At 34.8% G+C, this 17,415-nt stretch overlaps 1 protein-coding gene across 1 annotated transcript in view; it reads right to left on the bottom strand.

Annotated features, from left to right (window-relative positions):
* The window catches only part of LRP6 (LDL receptor related protein 6), a 181,604-nt gene that overhangs the window by 85,715 nt on the left and 78,474 nt on the right, over window positions 1–17,415 (bottom strand). The window lies entirely within an intron of this gene.

Here is a 17,415-nt window from a genome sequence, read left to right as displayed (position 1 = left end):
GCTAAAAAAGGTGTTTTGGTGGAGCTCATTCTGCAAACCCCAGTCTAGCTCTAGTAAAGGATCATTTCTGCTTGCTTTCTGCTATATAGTGACTTAACCTCCACAAGTCAGGTAGCAAAAACAAAAACAAAAACAAAAAAAAACACACCAAGTCCTGCCACTTGTGTTCATGAGACAAAACAGACCCAAAAATCCTTACTATATGAAAAGGAAAGGTAGAGAGCCTGATTAGTGCTCAACCACAGAACTTTGCAGCGTCATGGAGAGTTATCAGTAAATACTCCTGAATAACAAACAAATCATGTTCTGCTCCAAAATAATATTCAAGAAAAAAAAAATTCTTTGATATTTACCTAATGTCAAATATAATCTTTTCATAGACAGACTGGGAGGGAGGAATGGAAAGTATAAGCAACCGAAGAGAAAGAAAGAACATCACATATTGTAGGGAATACAATCCAATTTTTAAGGTCCTGGACATTACTTGATGATCTCAAATACTGAAGAGACCACTAGCATACAAAATTAAATTCAAGAACAGTAAGGTAATTTTTATCTAGGCAGAGTTAATATCTATTATGTACATGGAACGGTCCTAGCCTAAGGTGTTTTAAATTCAGGCCAGATTTTAAAAAAACTGAATACAAGATTAGCATGACCGGTTTACCAAACAAATTTTCTATTTTAGACACTCATCCCTACTCTGCCAACCCACATCACCACAATTTTCTCTCATTTTTCTTCTTTTTCCCGTAGCAGATTACTTTTCCTTTTCATTTCCCCAAAAGAACTGTCACAATGTCAACTTCTGAGGTGGTTTCTTCCACTTTTTAAATGAACGGCTTTATTAAGTTTACCAAAGTGGTTATGTTAATTATAGGAATGATATCATAGTTTAAGTCCAAATTTAAATAGGTCTACATATTTCACACTAAAATCTATCAAAATTCAGTATGGTAAGAGAGTTCTGAGAAGCTGCCAAGAAAGAAGTTACACAACTGGAAAAGGAAGAATAGTAATAAATGACTTAGAATTTCATTAACTACCCTAAAGAACTACGAATTCCATAATAAAATCTTTGAAAAACTTTGGGAAGAAAAAAAGCCTTTTAAGTCCTTTGTATATTATTAAATAAAAAGTTAAAATTCACCCTATGAAGTAAATATAGGAAAACAAACAGTAAAAACAAAATCCCTCCCTAAAAGATACACTTACAAAAGATATACACTTTATATACTGACTAAAAACATTTATATATCAGTAAGAAATCAGATATACCAGAGTTCAATGTCCCTCTGACACTTATTACTTACATCATTTCTGCAAGTTTTATTTTATCTATAAATGAAAGATAATAATCTATCCCCACTAAGTTACTATAAAGATTAAATGATAACATATGCAAAAGCATTTAGCATTATGTCTGGTACTTAATAAACATTTCACGAATAACCCCTCAATTTTAGGATACATTTTTCAATATTTTAATATTTCTGAGATGGGGTAGCATTTTACGACTGAGGTGTACATTTCCTGTTTTAGTCTATAAATCAATAAAAAGTTCTTAAAATCAGTATCATTTTAGAATCAAGTAAATACTATACTCTGGCTTATTTATATTCCCAAGATATCACACAACACTGTGCACAAATTAAATGGGATGATTAGACACTAAGTACTCAGTAAATGCTTGATAAAATTAAATACCCTTATTTTTAAAAAATATTTTATTTATTTATTTGAGAGAGAGAAAGAGCAGTAGACTTCCCACTGAGTGGGAAGTCCAATGTCAGACTCGACTCATTCTCAGGACCCTGAGATCATGACGTAAGCCAATTGAGCCACCCAGGAGCCCCTAAAATTAAATATCTTAAATGATATATGTAATTAACAGATCTGAACAAAATGCAGAATTGGAAAGCTATCACTTATTCTTTTTTTTTTAAGATGTTATTTACTTATTTGACAGACATAGATCACAAGTAGGCAGAGAGGCAGGCAGAGAGAGAGGAAGGGAATCAGGCTCCCTGCTGAGCAGAGAGCCCAATGTGGGGCTCGATCCCAGGACCCTGGAATCATGACCTGAGTTGAAGGCAGAGGCTTTAACCCACTGAGCCACCCAGGCACCCCGTTATCACTTATTCTTAACATATTTTTTGGTCATTTACTGATTCATCCAACCAATGGTGACTTGTTCCTGAAAATGGAAATAACTGTACATAGTCTTCACCTTTCATCTCTCTGATTGGGATTACTAAGTAGGCCCATCTCTCGGTTTCTCCCTGAAAACTTAAGTTTCTTTAAGGAGGAGTTGATCATGGGTACCAAAAACAAACATGGCAGAAAGATCAAAGCCCAGTTCTTCAGCAGTATGTCACGACAAGAGGAGTTAAAAAATGGATCTCCGATATGAAGACAAAAGAAAAGAAACTGAACGTGCTGTTGATACTTTGATTAGTGCTGATAACCTCTGAGTAACATCCCTTCCCCGTGTCTGTCATTTTCAGCAGTGTACTGATACGGCTCAATCCTACCAATACCCCAAGTACATAAGCCACTTGCTGCCTCTTTCATATCCCATGCTTGGTGGGTGCCTCTCTCAAAATCTGTACCAACTGGACTTATCCTTTACAGAACACCTGTGCACTTGCATTCACTTTCTCTGTTTCTGGACCTCTTCCCAGAAAGCTGTCCTCTGCCCCTGTTTCAGAATTCCCCCACCTGTGTGGGTAATAAATCTTTGTTTGGTCATACCAAAGCACTACTGTCATTAATTCTGACATGTGAGCCTAACTTTGGAAGGGAGCTTCCTTCATTGCAGTGAAGCTGTTATAATACATAATATATATATACCTCTGCTCCCAGTGGTAGCAGCACAGGTTTGAAAATCTACACAAGCCCTCCACAAGAAAACACAACAACCAGGTAGCAAAACCAAAACCCATGGACAACATTCACAACAGAGCCAAGTAAAAAATATTACCACAAAATCCAAAATCCAAAAAGGTATGGCAAACTACCAAGAGCCATAAGAGCTAATTGGCATCAGTATTTCTGCAGGAGGAATCAAAAAGAAAAAAACAGGGCCATCAAGAGACCTAAGAACAGGAGAACACACAAGATAGGTAACAATGAAAAGTAGGGCAAATAAATATGAGAACATCAGCTGACTAGGAGGGGTTCTGGCCACTCCAAGAATGAGTGAATATAATGAATTCATGGTTGGCACTGAAGGGGGCTAGTGCATTTTAACCCACTGTGAACTCTCAAAGCTGACATTCCAGGGCTCCCTTCCAGACAAAGCCCCAAACTGAGGATAAATTATTGGGAGTAGAATGAAAAATGAGAATGATAGGTACAAGCAAGATAATGGAAAAATAAGGTACAAAAAAAAGTGGGAGAAGGAATCAGAGTCAGGAAACATCAAAAAGCAAGCTGCCATTTTTAGAACACACACAAAACGAGAGTTCTGTGAAATTACAAAAGTTATGATGCACCCTGCCTTCTTCGACGAGTTCAAGAAAAACAATCACACATGAAAATAAGACAAAGAAGTATTAAGGGAAAATCCCATTTAAAAAGTTAATATTCAAAACAAAACCAAAAATAAAGAGAAGAATCATATCTCTACAGACAATTAAAATATGCCAGAAATATATGGCTCTTGAACAAATAAAATTTATAACCTATTGCAAAATAATACTTTAACACAAGAGAACAACACAAATTAAAATTAAAAACCTCAAACTTGAGGTGACAGAACTGATGAAAGAATAAGAAATATAAGAATAAATCATTTCAGAAATGAAGTTTAAAGTAGAAATAACACAAGACACAATAAACACAATAAGGAAACAAAGTGAAAATGAAAATTTTTTTTGTGATTTTTTTTTCAGTTTTACTGAGAAATGATTGACATACATCACTGAGTTTAAGGCATACACGATGATGGTTTGATTAGCATATGTTATAAAATGATTACAATAGGTTCAACTAATATTCATCACCTCATGTAGAAACTTCATAAAAATTAAAAAATTTTTATTTTATTTTTTTTTATTAATTTTTTATTTTTTCAGCATAACAGTATTCATTATTTTTGCACCACACCCAGTGCTCCATGCAATCCGTGCCCTCTACAATACCCACCACCTGGTGCCCCCAACCTCCCACCCCCCACCCCTTCAAAATTCTCAGATCGTTTTTCAGAGTCCATAGTCAAAAAATTTTTATTTTAAATTTTAAAAAATTAAAATGTATTCTTTGTGATGAGAATTCATGGGATTTACTCTCAGCAACTTTCCTGTATGTCATGAAACAGTGTTAACTATAGTCATTATGCTGTACACTGCATCCGTAAGGAGAAATTTTTAAAAGTCAAAAAGAAATAGGAGAAGAAATTTTTTAAAAATAAAAGATATGTCATACAAAGGACAGGGGAGAGAACAGAATTATACTGGAGCAAGGATATGACCAAATGGTAACCTGAATCCTCGGGAAGAATTAGGGAGTACCAGAAACAGCAAATAATGTAGTTTAATACAAAAAGACTACAAGCACCTGGGTCGCTCAGTCAGTTGAGCATCTACCTTTGGCTCAGTCATGATCCCAGGGTCCTGGAATAGAGTTTCACATCAGGTTCCCTGGTCAGTGGGAAGCCTTTTCTCCCTTTCCTCCTCCCCCTGCTTGTGTTCCCTCTCTTGCTGTCTCTCTCTGTCAAATAAATAAAATCTTTAATAAATAAATAAATAAATGACAATCACAGCAAAAAGGAAGGGAGAGGGAATAGAGATACACTAGAGTAAAATTTTTTACTTTACAGGAAGTAACTCAGTTTATATAAAGTTGATTTTAACAAAATGCATATTGCAACACTTAGAATAATCACTAAAATTGTTTTATTCTCAAAAATATAGTTCAAAAATTGGGATGCCTGGGTGGCTCGGTCATTAAGTGTCTGAGTCTTAATTTCGGTTCAGGACATGATCTCAGGGTTGTGATATTGAGCCCCAAGATGGGCTCTATGCTGGGCACGGGTCCTGCTGAAGAGTCTCTATTCTCCTTCTGCCCCTCCATACTCTCTCTCCCACGCTTGAAAAAAAAATTAAATTAAAAAATCAACAAAGAAATTACTTATTAGAAAATACCTACTTAATACAAAAGAAGGCAGAAAAGAACAACAAAAAAATCCCAAAAACGAATATGAAAAACAAACATCAAAATGTCAGATGTAAACCCAAGCATATCATTAATAACACTAAATGTGAATAAACACTTCAATCAAAAGGCAAAATGTTGGGGGCACCTGGGTGGCTCAGTCGGATAAGCTTCTCTGCCTTTAGCTCAGGTCATGATCCCAGGTCCTGGGCTCTCTGCTCAGCAGGGAGCCTGCTTCTCCCTCTCCCTCTGCCTGTCACTCCCCCTGCTTGTGTACTCTCTCTGTCAAATAAATAAATAAAATATATTTTTTTAAAAAAACCTAAAAGGTTGAGCACCTTAAATATATACAGTTTTTCCTTTTCAAAAAAACACTTCTCTATATATAGACAAAGATTGTTAGACTGGGTAAAACAAGATACAACTATATGCTGTCTACAAGAGACACATTTTATATTCACAGATACAAACTGAGAGTAAAAGGTCACTGTAAACAGTAACCATTAAGAGAGACGGAGTGACTCTATGAGACAAAAATACACTTTAAGACAAAAAATATATAAGAGGTAAAGAAGCACATTTTATACAAAGATTCCAATCATCAGGAAGAAACTACTATAAACATATACCAAAAAAAAAAAAAACAAACAAAAAACAGAGCCTCAAACAAATGAAGAAAAACCTGACAGAAATGAAGACTGTGATAGATGCAGTCCAAGATCTCAACACCCTACTTTCACAGAAGTATGTAACAACTAGACAGAAATGAGATGCCTAGCTGGCTTAGTTGATAGAGCAAGCAACTTTAAAAAAATATATTTTATTTATTTACTTGAGAGACAGTGCACAAGTTGGGGGAGAAGCAGAAAGAGGAGGAGAGGCAGACACCCTGCTGAGCAGGGAGACCAATGTGGGGCTTGACCCCAGACCCTGGGATCACAAGCTGAACCAAAGGCAGATACTTAAATGACTGAGCCAGCCACCCAGGTGCCCCTAGAGCATGCAACTCTTGATCTCAAGGTTGTAAATTTGAGCCCAACGTCGGGCATAGAGATTACTTAAAAATAAAATCTTAAAAAAAAAGAACTAGACAGAAAATCATCAAGGATATGGAAATCTGAACATTATCAACCAATTTAAACTGGTTATTAGAATAATAAACTAAATTCCCATCCAATAATAAAACATACATTCTTCAAAGTATGCATGGAACTTACTCCAGGATAGACCACATACTAGGTCATAGAATAAATCTCAATTCCCTTTAAAATACTGAATCAGGGGCATTTGCCTTTGGCTCAGGTCACGATCCTAGGGCACTCATGCACACACTCTCTCATTTAAATAAATAAAACATTTAAAAAAACCTGAATCATATAAAGTGTATTTCCTGAGAACTACAAAATTCATTAATAAACCAATAACAATAAAATTTGGGAAACCCATAAATGAGAATTTTCTAAATTCTAAATTTTTCTAAATTCTTCCTTAATGTCTTCTCAATAAACAATAAGAAAGTCCAAGAAGAAATCAAAAGAAATTCTTTTAAGTATTTTCAGGTAAAAGGAAATGAAAATACAACAAATAAAACATTTATTAAAAAATATATAGGGGGCGCCTGGGTGGCTCAGTGGGTTAAGCCGCTGCCTTCGGCTCAGGTCATGATCTCCGAGTCCTGGGATCGAGCCCCACATCGGGCTCTATGCTCGGCAGGGAGCCTGCTTCCTCCTCTCTCTGCCTGCCTCTCTGCCTGCTTGTGATCTCTCTGTCATAAATAAATAAAATCTTTAAAAAAAAAAAAAAAATATATATATATATATATATATATATATATATATATAGGATACCACTAAAGTGGTGCTTAGGGTAAATTCTATAAATTTACCCCTTAAGTGCCTGTATCAGAAAAGAAGATAATCTCAAATCAATAAACTAAGCTGCAAGCTTAAGAAACTGGGGGCGGGGAGGGGAGAGCAAACTAAATGCAAAGCTAGCATAAGAAAAAATTAAAATATTAAGGTGGTGATCAATGAAATATTAAAACAAAAAACAGTAGAGAAAAAGATTCAATAAAACTGCATGTGGATTCTATGAAAAGATCCACAAATCTGACTATCTTTTAGGCAGACTGGGCTCCCCGAAAAAGAAAAGATGTAAATTGGGAAATTTGTGAATAAGATTATGAATATAAGAGGGGCGTCACTATTGACCTTACAGAAATTAGAAGGATTATAAGGAGATATGATGAATAACTTTATGCCAACTTAGATGAAATGGAAATATTCCTAGAAAGAAACGAGTTAACCAAAGTGAATCAAGAAGAAATTTTAAAAAACCTAAAGACCTAGAAAAAATAAAGAAATTGACTTAGTAATTTAAAATCTTCCCATAAAGAAATCCCCAGGCCCGGGTAACTTCACTGATGACTTCTACTAAATATTACAGCAGAAATAATGTCGATCCCATACTCTTCCAGAAAACAGAGGAAGAAGAACCTCCCACCTCATTCCATGAGGTTAGTATTATACTGATAACCAAGGCCAGACAAAGACAGAATAAGAAAAATCAACTATAGACTAACACCTCTAATGAATAAGGACATAAAAATCCTCAACAGAATGTCAGCAAACTGAAACTAGTGACATCTAAAAAGGATTCTAAACCATGACCAAATGGGAGTTACCCCAAGAATGCAACAGTGGTTTAACAACGAATTCATCATGTTCACCAAAAAAAAAAAAAAAAAAAAAAAAAAAAATCACATGATCATCTCAGTAGACGTAGAAAAAGCACTGGACAAAATATAATATCCAGTCATGGTATAAATTGTGAAGAAACTAGGAATAGAAGGAAACTTCCTCAACCTGATTAAGGTGTCTACAAAAAAGTCTACTGCTAAAATCATGCTCAATGGCAAAATAATAATAACAAATATATAAATGTAAATAACATATTTATATTTAATATATCAAATGTATATGTAATATATAATTATAATGTGTAATGTAATTATATATAATTATATAATATGAATTTATTATTATTATTATTATTTCCCCCAAAGTCAGGATCAAACAGGATGTCTTCTATTCAACAATGTAACAGAGGATCTAATCAGTACTATCAAACACAAAGAGAAGGCATCTAGATTGGAAAGGAAGAAGTAAAACTGTCATTAAGTCATAGGTGCCATGATTCTAAATATAGAAAATACTAAAGAGTGAGGAAAAGAGGCAGAAGTTTCCTCATGAGGACAAGGAAAATGATAAATCAGCTCAACCACGGATGCCCTAGTAGACCTTTCCATAGGGCCCACAGGGCTAGGCACACATTAACCAAAAAAACAAACAAAAACAAACAAACAAACAAAAAACCATGAGATAGCAAATGCTGGCAAGAATGTGCAGAAAAGGTAACCTCTGTGCACTGATGGTGGGAATGTAAATTGGTACAGCTACTACAGAAAACAGTATGGAAGTTCCTCAAAAATTAAAAATAGGGCCAGATGATCCAGCAATTCAACTTCTGAGTAAACATCTGAAGGAAACGTGAAATCACTATGTCAAAGAGGTATCTATACACCCATGTTCACTAAGCATTATTTAAAGAAGCCAAGACATGGAAACAACCTAAGTGTCTATGGACAAATGGATGGATAAAGATAATGTGTGTGTATGTACAACAGAATACTATTCAACTATTCAAAAAAAAAAAAATCTTGTCATTTGCAACAACATGAATGGACCTTGAGGACATTATACTACATTAAATAATTCAGAGAAAGGCAAATATTTTATGATCTCACTTAGATGTGGCATCTTAAAAGAATACATAAATTGAAATTAATAATTCATCCACAACACCACAAAAAAAATAACTAAATACTTGAAAATAAATTTGACATAAGAGTGTAAGATGCCCTACAGAAAATGCAGCATAAATCTGAATGTAAGAGTTAAAACAATAAAACTCTTAGAAAGAAAACAAAGCTGTAAATCTTCATGACTTTGGGTTAGGCAATGATTTCTAAAGACATCAAAAATGCTTTTAGCAAAAGAAAGGCTAATGGATTACATTTTATCAAAATCAAAAACTTTTGTGCTTCAAAACACACCAACAAGAAAATGAAAACAAAAGCTGCAAGATGAAAAGCAATTATTTCTAAATCATATATGTAATAAAAAAAAGTTGTTTCCAGAATACGAGATTCTTACAACTAAGAAAAATGCTTAATTTAAAAATGGGCAAACAACTTGAATAGTGTCTTATACATCTAACTGGGGATCACTTGAAGGAACTATACTGTGTTCAAGACTGTAGGTATGCCAGACAGAAGTAAAGTAAATACTATATCTGGAATAGAAAGAGAGAAACATTAAAGGTATCTAAATCATTTCATCAAAATCTGGTATTTACTTTTTTCCAAAGTAATTCTTTTTTCCTGATTATGTAAGAAATACATGTACATTCCCCATGAAAATTTGGAAAGAGAAATGAAAAGAACATCTTTCTAGTCCTTTATTAAAGCATGCATACAATACATACATGTATATATACAAATAACAAGCCAATTCCCAAACATCTAGAAACAGAAAATCTGTCTTCTATTTTTATAACAGTTAAGGTACAACAGGAAACCAACTAACAAACAAGGTTCAGAATTTAAAATATAGTAAAAATCCATTTGCTCTAAATCATAGCCCCCAAAGGACAGAAGGAAAAAAGCTGAGCCAAACCAAGAAATGATGAAGGCACCTGCAGTAAGCCAAGACTAAAGAGCATTTAGCACCCCAATTACTGAGCTTCTTCATTGGGAATATATGCAACAAGACCCCAAAGGCCATGTTTCTCAACAGTGGTTAATTTGCCTTGAGAAAAATGGTTAATTTATTTTGAAAGACCAACTCACCCTCTCGTCTTGATTTTTTTTTTTTTTTTTTTTTACAAAATTGTGTTTTTTAAAATCTGTGGCATTTACCTCATCATAAAGACCTGTTTTCAGGGCTCCTGGGTGGCTCAGTGGGTTAAGCCGCTGCCTTCGGCTCAGGTCATGATCTCAGGGTCCTGGGATCGAGTCCCGCATCAGGCTCTCTGCTCAGCAGGGAGCCTGCTTCCCTCTCTCTCTCTCTCTCTCTCTCTCTGCCTGCCTCTCTGTCTACTTGTGATCTCTGTCAAATAAATAAATAAAATCTTGGAAAAAAAAAAAAGACCTGTTTTCATTTAACAAGGCATTGTAAAGATTTTTACCATGTTATTAAACATTTCTTTTAGCTATATAACACTACATTGAATGACTGTGCTATAATTTAAACATCCTTATTGTTCAACACTCAACACTATATATTAAAGTGTTTTTAAGCAGAAACTGACATTAAAAAGATTATGAAATGATCAGCTGATGAAAATGTTTTAACCATAAGCTAGCAGGAATCTAATTCTATATTTCCCAAGAGCACTGATTCTGTATTCACTATGTCAGTGTTTCTAACAACTTTAAAGAATTAAGTACCATGCATAATGAGACTCCACTATAATTAACACTGTGGAAAATACTTGCTTTTATCAGTAAAGAAAAAATACAATTAACATAAGTAAAACATTTAAAAATTTTAAAATGGATAAAATTTTTTTCTTAAATTTAATGTAAAAAAAAAAGAGATGTAGACATACACTGTGTGTGACAGTGGAAATCATTAAAATCATGCCATGAAAAAAATGGCAGTATGGTTAAAAGCAGATATTGTTCAACATTCAGATTATAGAATCTGTATCTTGCATTTATATTTAACAGCATAACTGCTGGATCCTATTCTTTCTTATGCTGTCCATTTTATTCTTTCCTTACTCTCCCCCCATTTCTTTTTCACGGACTTTTCTCACTAGATTGAGTTTATATGCTCCCTTTATGTTTCTAGGGATTTGGAGGATATACAAACTATTTTACTCAACTTCAATTATCGTTATGTTTTTAAATCATATTTGATCCAATTTAGATAGCTATCAACAGCAAGAATAAGCAGTATATCCTGAGAGCCCTATGTACAAGGGAAGATGTTAAGATGATTTTACAACTGCAGGCCCTTCTTCCTCGTCTAACCATCCCACCATCATTTCTCTTTTTTACTGATAACACCTGATAGTTACATATTTATTATGCACTTCATTATTTTCTATTTCAAAATATCTCATGGTCTAAGTTTTAAAAACACATTTGTTTTAACATCAATTACTAGATTTAGCTCCACGTTTAACTGATTTCATTCTTCACAAATATTTAATTATCTGACTTCCTCACCCAAGCTCTACATTTTAATCCTAAAGCATATCAAGTAACTTTTTTAGACAGAGCAAATGGAAATAGTCTATTTTGATTCTTTGCATATCTTATGTCTTTCTGTTGCCCTAACACATGAACACCTGCCTGCATCAACCGTCAGATCTCACATCTTTTCTTCCATCATTTCATCTCTGCTTCTTCAAGTTCTGGGAGATTTTTTCAAGGTTAAATTCTCTTCCACTGATTTTTTTTTTTTTTAAGTCCTCACTGCTTAAACTGTTTTAAACAATCATGCTGTTTACTATCATTGTTTTTACTGATCTTAAATGTATTCTTTCATACTACTAACTCTATTTGCATATATACTGTGTCCTCTTAAACTCTGATAATTTTTTTCTCCACTATCTTACAGGAGATTACAGGAAGTCATTTGCTCTGGTTCCTTGCTCTGGTTCCTGGTCATTCTTCGAATTGTAGTATCTTCTTGTATGCCCTGTATCTGTTGTTGTTGTTGTTGTTTTCTATTTGCTTATATTTCAGAGGGAGGTCTATACTTTACTGGAAGTTGAGATCAATTCTGTTATAGCCTAAAAATTCCTGGTCCAGGTTTTCAGATCAAGAAGAGAGAAGGTAAATAAATTTTCAGTTTGCAGTTTTACTTTGATTTGGAAACCAAATCATGCACAGAGGGGGCTGGATTTGAGGCTAGCAATAACAGCATATTCGTGTATTTTTTTCCCCATGTTTCTGGATTAACAGATTAAAAAATCTGTTAATATCGTGAGTCTGCTTATTCTCTGACACCATTATGCTCATTCACAGCCAGCTTTAACTACACCTCTGATCTTTGCCTAACATGCTCAATCATGTCAAGTATGGTTGCCATAATATATGTGTCCTTCAGTACCTGGTACATTTCCCAGAAGTACTAACAGAATCCAGATGAGGCCTACTTTCACCCTAGCCCACCACCTCCTCCTCCTCCTCATCCCTACCTCCAGCCATCATCTCTGGAGAGATGAGGTTATTATTGCTTATTTGGGCAAACCTCTTCAACTTGCTTCTTTGAGAAGTCAATTCTACACAAGTTCCGTAGGTAATGAACCATGTCAGTCTGCCTAGGTCTAAGGGGATTCCTGAAACCCAGACAAAAACTGATGATTAATCTCACAACAGTTCAGTCAGATTGGGACATCCTTCAATCCTGAACCATGCAGAAATTCTTCAAGGTTCCTGGTATTTTGTTATCTTTGCCTAAGTCTCTGGTACTGATACAAAATTCCCCTATGTTTATAGTTCATGGCTTTAATAACCATTAACTTGATAATGACTATAAATCTGTTTCTCCCTGTGAGACTGCTCTGCTGAGCTGCAGGCTCATATATCCAAAGCTCTCCAGACTTCATAACCATAATTTTCTCTAAGCAACTCAACTGCAAACATGTCTAAAGCTGAACTCAAGCTCACTCTTCCTACATTAAAAAAAAAAAAAAAAAAAAAAAAGACAGAAAAAAGAGAAGAAAGAAAAAAGAGAAGTAAAAGGAACCTATTCTACTCTTCTGAATCCCTCTCAAAGGAATGGCACTTCCATCTAACCAGCCATTCAAAGTAGAAAAAGGAGTCATCAAAGATATATCTTCAAGGAGCTACAGGTAGTTCATTAGGACTAGGTCTTAGTGTGTAAGGAAGGAATTGGTGAGAACATTTTTCCTAAGTGAAATAAAGGAATTAGATCATTTAAGTCACAATGAAGAGTTTGTACTTCACCTGAGAATAATGATGAGTTACTGGAAGATTTAAGGAAGTGAAATAATTATAAATAATCTTCAAACCATTTTCTAAACAACTATCAAACTGGGACTTCCAAAAGACAAATCTAGCCAGGTCAGTTTGCTACTTGAGAATCTGCAATGACTCCAACTACTTTTCAGGATAAAACTCAAATGCCTTTTCTCAGAATACTAGACCTGTATGATCTGGCTTCCATCCATCCTCCTAGACTTGACTCCAACCATTCCCCCCATTCCCTGCAGCTGCTAAAGAACACTGACCCTCACCCCCCCACCAAAAAAAGTGTTCTTTAATAACCTTAAATTAAAAACCTGACCCTAGTTGTTAGGAATTATTTTCCACAGAGGGCTTTTATTATTCCCTAAAGATGTTAGTTTTAATACTTTTTTTTTTTTTTAAAGATTGTACTTATTTATTTGATAGAGATCACAAGTAGGCATAGAGGCAGGCGGGGGTGGGGGGAAGCAGGCTCCCTGCTGAGCAGAGAGCCCTATGCAGGGCTTGATCCCAGGACCCTGGGATCATGACCTGAGCTGAAGGCAGAGGCTTTAACCCACTGAGCCACCCAGGCGCCCCTCCCTAAAGATGTTAAAGTTTATTATTTTTCTTCAGTGTCTGTCAAGGCAGGTTAAAATAGCTTATTTACACCCTTGATATCTACTTTAAAATCAGTTACCTATACGTGCACCTGTTTCTGAAATCTATTCTGTTCCATTGGACTCTATCCTTATATTTAATACCTCATTGTTTTAATTATTCTAGCTTTACAGTAAATCTTGAAATCAAGTTGAAAGATGCCATATGTTTTTTTACCTTAATAAAATCAACTGAACTATTTTAATAGGTTCTAGACATTCCCAGGCAAACTTTAGATTCAATTTGTCAATTTTGTTTTTTGTTTTTTTTTTAAGTGTGCACACACACATTCAAAAACTCCTTTGGAACTTTTGAGACTATGTTGATTCTACAGATCAGTTTAGGGAGAAATGCCACCTTAACAATACAATTGGCCCTTGACAATGCAGGGTTTAGGGGCACTGACCCCCAACACAACTGAAAATACAAACATAACTTTTGACTCCCACAAACCTTAACAAGAATAGCCTACTGTTGATCAGAAGCATTACTGATAACATAAAGAGCCAATTTACAAATGTTTTGTATATGTATCGTAATTTATATTCTTATAATAAAGTAAGCTAAAGAAAATGTTATTCAGAAAATCATAAGACAAAATACATTTACTGTACTGTATTTATTTTAAAAATACACATGTAAGTGGACCTGTGCAGTTCAAACCCTTGTTGTTCAAGGGTCAACTGTATATTGATAATTGTTTTTTTTTTAAGCAGGCTCCATGCCCAGCATGGAGTCCAATGTGGGGCTTGAACTCAAAACCCTGAGATCAAGACCGGAGCTGAGATCAAGAGTTGAACACTTAATTGAATGAGCCACCGAGGCACACCTTGACAATTTTCTTAAAAACTAAATATTGTAGTCTTCCCAAAGATAAATATTGCAGTTTTCCCCCTGTTGCAACTGAAGATCAAAGAACTATGAATTTTATATCTCACAAAGCACATAACACTCTTACAGGTGATGTACCTTCTGCAGAGATAGTGCTTAGGAATATTAATGTATATTAGGAAATGCCTATGAGAGCTTTGAGTAATCTGTGTCCAAAGGCGAATGATACTTAAAGCTATATTGCACAGCTTATATGAAGACTATTTGAAAGGAGATACACAAATGTAAATAAGTATACACTATAAATTCCTGTTATTTGTTTTCTTTAAAGGAAGAGGGGCAGTAATGAATCTTTGAAGTTCATCATGGAAATTGTACAGCTCATGTGGGTTTTTCAGATTTGGAATCAACAATTATGTAGCTTTTCCCAGAACTGAACCAGTTAAGATACTTTTACTTTTGTGTGAGGTTTCTTTGCAGAATGTAACTGACTAAGGTTAAGGATATTGTTCTCAACTGAGGATTAATTAGCTTACTCCTTCCAAGACCAAATTGCATTCCTCAAGTATTTGTATGGCTTTCTGACAAATGTATTGGTGTTCATCTCAAAAAGAACTCAAAGTGTAGTAAGTTTAAGGACAAATCCATTATCAGCAGAAGAGTAGCTAAAAAGATCACGCATTGCTAATGACTAGTCAAAAGCACCATTTTCATAAAGAACACACAATTATTCTTCTGTAATAAATAATATCATCTGATCCACATTTACTGAATTCCTAAAAAATACTAGGTACTGTGGTCTGCTACATGCCCCTATCAAAAGCAAAAATCAAAACACTGATCACTAAAGGAAGACTAAAGGCATAGAGAGTTTATTCCTTCCCTGGGTACCCCAAGGTCTATCCTTATCTTAACTTCCAGAAGATTTCTATCTTGAATAATATTAGCTTAATCATTTGTAGAATTACCTCTACTATATTATGCCCCAATTTTAAACAGAGACCACCATGGAAAAGTAATATAAAATTAACATATACACAAAAACCGCATTTTTAAAGTACATTACATCCCTTAGTGACTACATGTGAATTTTTTTTTCATCGAATTTATTCTGATGAAAACATTCTCTTGCAAAGAACTCCTCTAAGTTTCCAACCTTTCCAATATGTGCTGGTAATTCATTTTCCTCTATCTGCTGAGAAGCTTCAATATAACTTGTTTTTTACCTTTTTATTATAAAATAAGACTGATACAGAAAAAAAAAAAAAAAAAAAACACTGTAACCTTCACCCAAATCAGGAAAGAAATTTCCTAACAACCTCAGAAAACTCTTCATGGACCCTGTCTCGACCCTTCCTTTTCCTCAAAGTAACTACTATTCTGACCCTTCTCCTCAAAGTAACCACTATTCTGACTTTACAGTAATCCTTTACTTTTTAGTTTTATTACCTGAGTGTGCATCCACAGAAAAGTTTAGTCTTGGCCACCTGTTGTTTTTAGTTTCCTATGTCTGTTAAGTCTCAAGACTTTATTTTTTTTACAGCAGCTTTAGGTTCACAGCAAAATTGAAGGGAATGTACAGAAAATTTTCCATATACCTCCTGCCCTTATACATGCACAGTCTTCTCCACCATCAATATCCCCCATCAGAATGGTACTTTTGTACCACTTTTTTGTAGTGTTAAAAAAAATGTAACTTTTGTTACACTTGATGAAACTACACTGGTTTATGATTACCATCATAATCACCCAAGGACCATAGTTTACTTTAGGGTTCAGTCTTGGATGTTGTCCATTCTACAGATTTGGACAAATGCATGACATGTATCCATCATTATAGTATGATACAGAATTATTTTCATTACCCTAAAAACCCTGTAGTTGGCCTACTCATCCTCCCTCAATGCTCTTTTCAGTCTCTTTTAATCTACAGGTTCCATCATCATTCTTTACAGCTTATCTGTCGGAGGACCTGGGATATATTTAACCTCTGGGTCCATATCCACTGATGCAAACTCAAACAGCAGCTGACTATGTTTCTCTGTCCTCTGTTTTTCCTGCAAATTCCAAGTTCGATCAGACTCATGTTGAACTGATACCTTTGGCAAAACGTAACAGTGCACTTTTCCTCCAAAAGCAGGCAAATAATGTCTATTCTTTTTCTAGTTGTGATGTTAGCAGCCACTCACGTTCACTGCCTAGATCCAATTGTTCACTGAAAGTTATAAAATGCTGATATTCTAATTGTATCACTTGTTTTTCATATATTAGTGGGAACAGCTTTCCCCTATCTACTGTTTTGTTAGCTACTGGTAGATTCATGTAGAAAGAACGGGGAAATAAATTGCTTCTTTTCCTTTTTACCAACATTAGGAATAATGATGAATTGATTCCCTATCATCCTCTCCAATGGACCACTTCCTTTCTACAGTATCATTATGAACTCAAGGATTTAAACATACTTGAGTTTCTTTCCATTCTTGAACTGAGAGAGGCTCCTCAAGTTATTTCTCCAGGCTTACTAAAATAAACCTAGAGTCTATAACAGTTCTTTGCTATCTGGTATGACATACATTCCCACTCATCTTGTGTATTTCTTGCCACAGACACAGAAACAACTTCATCTGAAAGGTATGATTTTTTTTTTAAGATTTTATTTATTTATTTGACAGACAGAGATCACAAGTAGGCAGAGAGGCAGGCAGAGAGAGAGGAAGGGAAGC

This window comes from Lutra lutra, chromosome 8 (assembly GCF_902655055.1).
Source record: "Lutra lutra chromosome 8, mLutLut1.2, whole genome shotgun sequence".
Classification (NCBI taxonomy): domain Eukaryota; kingdom Metazoa; phylum Chordata; class Mammalia; order Carnivora; family Mustelidae; genus Lutra; species Lutra lutra.
Note: the sequence above shows the minus strand (reverse complement) of the source record. Positions and strands in the feature narration are given on the sequence as shown.